At 36.1% G+C, this 6,482-nt stretch overlaps 1 long non-coding RNA gene across 1 annotated transcript; it reads right to left on the reverse strand.

The window, feature by feature from the left end:
* Positions 1-2,258: 2,258 nt before the first annotated feature.
* Positions 2,259-6,028, reverse strand: LOC135678892 (uncharacterized). Its single transcript, XR_010515108.1, has 7 exons — positions 4,515-6,028; positions 3,747-4,012; positions 3,548-3,666; positions 3,366-3,441; positions 2,977-3,122; positions 2,675-2,877; positions 2,259-2,594 (listed from the first exon to the last, which is right to left on the reverse strand). It is a non-coding gene; the product is annotated as an uncharacterized LOC135678892 (long non-coding RNA).
* Between the last annotated feature and the right edge of the window lie 454 nt (positions 6,029-6,482).

A 6,482-nucleotide genomic window follows, 5' to 3' on the forward strand; every position in this document is an offset into this window, starting at 1 on the left:
GTAAAAAAATGTGAAATAATTAATATCAATATTACGAGGAGAGAAAGGAAAATTAAAAAAATTTAATATAAACTATAAATAAAGATTTAAATACTCTGAACTTAACTAAGCATATAGCTTTTTATATATTTCGACAAAAGATCTATGTATCCGATCGTAAATAATTGGAGCTTATAACTTTGTTATTATATTATTTAAAGTAGGAGTACAAGTGGTATGAGAAACTCATCGTGCGACTAATTTAAAGACTCTTGATAATAATCAATAAATTCGACCTTTTTACTAAAACTAATAGATAATTATGACGATAAATCTAGTTCATGATTTTTTTTTTCAATAGAAAATAAAAAGTGAGAGAAGTAGGGTACGTAAAAATTTATATAAATTCGACCCCTCTCTATATCAAATGTCATTTTTTTTTGTTTGTTTCTTTGTGGAGAAGTAGATACGACATGTATGAGATGATAGTATAATTAATCTTAATACATGTTAGATGTCAACAACATGGCATCTGTCATGAATGAATGAATCATTTTTGACGTGTGACTCATGCGACCATAAGCATAGAATAAACCACAACAATCCACAGGAATACATACAGCCTTTTGGTGTTTCAAGAGAGAAACCAATATTAGCCAAAAACCACCTTGTGAAAATTAAACAGCGATGGACAACCAAAAGGTTGCAGGAGAGAAAGGATGTGCACACCATTGTTGTTTGATGGTGAAGTCTGTCAGGTTCGGGTGGTTTCTGCAACAACAACATCATCACAGGCATCCTTTCCTGCATGCAACCTGGCTTTGCGAGTCGTCTTTCGTTCGCCTCGGTGCACTTGATGCATTCACCGCAAACCTTGAAGCAATAAATCGTCGCACCAAGGCTGGGGTGTAGAAGCGCCATCCTTCACGATGTTCTCCTCCTCATGTAGAGATTCCTCGAGCTTCTTTCTAGAGTAGCGGCGCCGCCAAGCTGCCCATGTTCTCCACTGCTGAGAGTAGATAGAACCTTCTCACCGTGCGTGCTGCTAACGCAAAAGCCTCAACCTCATCCTCTCTTGCGCCCTCGCCCGCATCAAGACGGTTCAACTCTCCCTCGTCTCTAACCTCTCGTACTTCTACCACTCCACCTTTGTTCATCACTATGGCCTCTATCGCTTTCTTTTCTTCCTTTTTCTCAATAAGATGAATTTTAACCCATTTTTTAAACTTAAATTATACTTATTATTATATTAATAATTTATTACGAATTAGTATACCACGTAAACAGACTTTAATATCCGTTAACTCAGACTAACGAAAGGGGTTTATATACTATGTTTTTAAAAATATAAAAATTATTTTAGACACAAGTAAACATTAAGGGCTTAAATGATCCTTGACAAAAATCATATGGATTAAAATAGACCATAACCCTTTTTAAACTTAAATTATATGTATCATTATATTATTAATTTATTATAAGTCAACATATGACTTTAACATATTATAACTCGGACTTGAAGGTAGAGATTTATATATTATATTTTTAAAAATATATAAATTATTTTAGATACGAATAAACCATAAAAACTTATGGTTAGAATGAACCTTAACCTTTCTTTTTTCTTTATATTACTTTCTCGCTTTCTATCTCACAAACAGAGGATGTATTCTTTGGTCAAATTTTAGTAATATAGTTTTGTTTCTTGAAAAAGATAGAGATCGAGTTAGATCATAATTGGCCAAACTCAATTGTGCTCCACACCATGACCACCTCAATCCAATCATGCGTCTCTTACCGATATTAATCTCATCCTTAGCTCAGGACTGACATTTGGAGAAGACGAGGTTACTGATTCCTCTCCACCAACGATGGCCACTGCTTAGATTCATTCCAAGAAAACTTGGGATTTAACGTGATGAGTTTTTGATATTAAATAAAAAATAATCATAAAAATTAAAATATTTATCTATCCCGTCTTTAAGTTAGATCGATGGCTACTCTTGCGATGCAAAAATCGAAAGGTTCTGAAACGACGATCCTTACTACCTTATCTATTTACCAAACCTTGCGTAGAATTTGCATTGGCTACGTGGAAACCTTAAACTTCACCTGCAAGATCAATCACCATCAAACAATACAGTTTGTCATATCCCCAATTAATGTGATGCATTGACATTGTGAAAGAAACAGAAATATATATATATATATATATATATATATATATATATATATATATCATTTGTTTTTGTAAAGGATTAGTCGTTATGGAGGTGAGTATTAGTCTAAGCATCAGCATTTAATCTTTTGCGTACGTGCGAGGGAAAGAAAGAAACAAAGTGTGGAGGATCATTTACCTGAATATATTATTTGACTCCAACAACAAGACACCATTCTCTTCAAGATGAGCTGTTATCAGCATTGCTAATCGAGGTCTTAAACTAGAAGAGCCTCAAACAAACAAATGTGAGAGAGAGAGAGAGAGAGAGAGAGAGAGAGAGGAATGGAAGTAGAACCTGGACTGGATGCTCATTTCCACTCTGGCTGCCGATTTAGAGGTGCACCAACAAAGAAAAGGATGGGTTACCACCAAAATCACATCATCCTGTTGAATGCTGCAGAAGAAACCAAGTGGGTTTTCATATGAAAATGCCTGAGATGCATACAGATCATATGATTGTCGAAATTGCATTACCGGTCCATCGGTGGTGATGGATAGTGTCGGTGCTCGTCCATAATCATATTGGAGCAGTGCTACATTATGATCAAATACGTGCACCAGCACAAAATTGTAGCAGCATTCTTGATGTAGATTCAGCAAGGACACAAGACTATGAAAACAGAGTTGATGGTGGTTCCGATGCCATGTCATGAGTCTCTGTATTCATGTCACTCCGCCTGTTTCATTACAAGACAAACAGAAATGCACAGATTGAGTAGCTCTAAATTGGTCAAAAAATATAATGGCAAACGAGCATGCATTGATCCTGAACCTACCATACACGATGAGCCTGCATCCTTGACAAACCACCTCAATCCTGCTCCTCCAACTTACTGAATTCAATTAGGCCAAATCAATCTTTCATTCAACTAGCCGGACAGCTTGGAAGGTAGGAGAATGTAAGACTGAAAGGACAATCCACCTACAAGTTCAATCACAATGAACAACCACCTTTTTGTCATCTCCCATCCAATTATTTTGACATATGTCATAATGAAAGAAAAAAAGAATCCTTTCTTTTTCTACAGGACCTTGCAGTCAACCTGGAAAGCTCAATATAGGTGAGGAGTAGTCATCAAGCACATAAAAACTCAGTCAAAAAGCAGGAAGAAAAAGAAAGATACCTTAAAGAAATAAAAGACAGATCTAGTGGATGATCTTTTACCTGAATAATTTATTCAAGTAGAGTACTCCAACACCACTTGCACAAGGATTCATACCCAGAATCTTTTCAAGATGAGCTGCCCATCAATGTCACCAAGACAACCATGGCCATCAAGGTTCAAACTAGATTAGGCTTACAAAACAAATGAGGGAGGAGGATGGAAGGAGGGATCAACGTAAAACCTGTTTTGGTCATATGTTGAAACAATGTCCTTGACCGCTTATCTAGAGGTCTATTAAGAAAGAAGAGGATGCTCTGCAAGACTACTACCAAAATCACATCAAGATCAGCAAGATGAATTCTGCAAAAAAATCAAGTATGTCTTTATATCGAAAAGTGCTTGTCGTGCATACAAATCATAAGATGTCGAAATTGCATTACTGGTCTTTTGGTGCTGATGTATCAACGTGGTGGATGATCATCCATGATCATATTGGTGCAGTGTTATATTAACATCATATAGGTGCACCAGCGCATCTTTGTAGCATCATCCTCAATCTAGTTGCATCAAGAGCACAATCATCACGCAAGTGGATGTGCTCTATGTTGCCCATTCTTATCTTAATTGCTGAAGCTCAACATGATGAAAGCAGAGTGCATGATGGATCCATGCCATGTTATGATCCTCTGCGTCCATAGCACTTTGCCTGTTTCATCATAAGAAAGCACATCACAAGAATTGATTCCTCGTGTCAACAAAGATGCCAATTAGCTTCTCATCTTTCAATTTTTTCGAACTCCTTACTTTTTAGGTTTCAGTTGTTTGGCCTTTTACATGCCTGTTTTCACAGTGAAATTTATAGGCCAAAGTGCAATGGCTTGTGCATGGAACACTAAATGAGTGATTTGACACTGTTACAAATGGGAAGTTCATGAACCAATCATGTTCCCACAACAAAAATTCATTCCCATCTCATTAAATTCCTTCAAATGAACTAACTTGACATGATTTTAACTACCTAGACTTGTGGTTTGTTGATTCTAGACTTGGTAGTTTGATCGTACAAGTCATACGCTATCCTAAGATGAGAAGGTAAAAAATTGGTCCTGATGTTCTAGGCATGTTACTTCATGCATAACAGGAAAAATTTTGAGAGAGAGAGAGAGAGAGAGTGATATTTTGCTCAGTAATCCTACCAAAGGACGGACCTCTAAACAGTGATCAAAAGGCAGTAGCAGCATGAAGAATTCAGTCAAGTCTGCTATGGGAATCTGCATTTTTCTCCTGGTAACCATGACCGATCCATTTTCTTGAGAAAAATGAAAAAAATAATATTGTCATTTCGTAAGAAGTGAAATGAAATAGCAAAATAGAAACAAGTCATAGAATAAATATGACAGAAGAGATAATATTCACAGCATAAAGTATAATCCAAACCAAACCTGAAGGTCCAGTACTTACAAACTGAATTTTTTGTCGTGTGTATGCGTGAATTTGTGCTTCCGTTAAATTTATGTTCACGAACTAGAATCAATAGTTATTGTCTCCATCATCTACATACTGTTGCCACCATTTGTCACCTATATAAAGCTACTTTTGCGGTCTCATGCATCCCTCCAACTTCTCGATATCAACCATTACATCAACCTCATCTGTGGTCGCAATTCTCCACTCATATGAACCTCACATGTGGAGATGTCATATGGGACTGACATGAGATGATGATGGACCACTGATCATGATAAGAGGCGATGGTAGAGGGACATTTCAGATGCAGCTGTGAAACTGTACCAACATAAGAAAAGATACTTAAACTTTAATGCTTTGTTTAAGAAAAGATAAAACCACTTAATCTACTTGGTGATTAACTGCATCATCTCAGACCCCAAATACAAAGTAGTAATTGCTTCTGATGAATGGTGAGAGTTGAAGGGTCTAAAATAAGTGTACTGAAGTGACAAGCCACAGCCCAGAAAAGGTTCCTTCACATAGACAACTACTTGGAAGCTCAATCTTGGCTTGCATAAAGGAGACTATGCCTTTCCTTTGTTTTCCCTAAAAAAGAGACAAACAACACTCTGACAAGGACATGCAACCTCATATTATTTTTTTTTTTCAAATTGGTTCCGAGTTCAGATTGTCTCCAATTAGGAGAATTAATATCCTTGCACAGAGATTTACGGTAACAGCTTATTCATGTAATCCTCACATCTCAATCACCCACTAATTATGAGGTGATAAACGGTTGGACCACATGTTTACAAGTACATCCATGGACCACTAAACCAATGAACAACAGGTGGTTGAGTCTTGTAGTAACAAATCATGAATTTTTTTTTCCATCCAAAATATTTCGACATGAGAAACGAAAATAATTCTCACCCACAGTTGAAAGGAGGAAAGCAACTTGAATCATTCATTCCGTTCGGAGGTGAATCCCTAACTTCATCCACTCAAACAGGGGAAGGTGAGATTCATTCAAACAAATCGATGATTCAACCTTTTTCTCAAAGGTTAACATTTACTTTTAAGCTCAGTATAAGTTTTTTTCTCATACTGTAACAGATGGTAAACTTAGTAGAGGCAACACCACATCCAATATGATAAGGTCCTGTATACTTTCAATAGGTAGAAAGAAAAGATTTAAATCCTGCTTGATATCAGTCTTAGCAACAGGTTAAACTCCTACGGTATGGGTATATCTGACAATATACTGATCTGTATTGTTATGTATCACCAAAAGATAATAAGAAAATCAGATACCGATCGATACTAGCATATATTGTCTATATTGGTTCTTGGTCATAATAAAATTGATTGATATGTACCGATCCAACTGGTGTTGGATTCTTTGAAGAAAGCTTGTATTCCTTAACTAATCGATTGGAGATTATGAGAATTCCAACATTAAATCATGTTCAGTCAGAGAATATTGAGCCAGATATGCAAAGGAAATAGAGCACATTATTTAAGTTAACTGAATCAATATAGAAATCTTACTGGGTGATGTGGTCTAGCCGGATATGTGGCTTATGTGTGTGATTCCCACTACACCGAGGTTATAATAGACCACAACACCTAAAAGATAAGACTTATTAAAATACAACTTGCCTTTTTATCAAAATGTAATTTATAAAAATAAAATTGTTCTCACAATTATCAAGTTGCATCAACTA

Source organism: Musa acuminata, chromosome BXJ1-1 (genome assembly GCF_036884655.1).
Source record: "Musa acuminata AAA Group cultivar baxijiao chromosome BXJ1-1, Cavendish_Baxijiao_AAA, whole genome shotgun sequence".
NCBI lineage: Eukaryota > Viridiplantae > Streptophyta > Magnoliopsida > Zingiberales > Musaceae > Musa > Musa acuminata.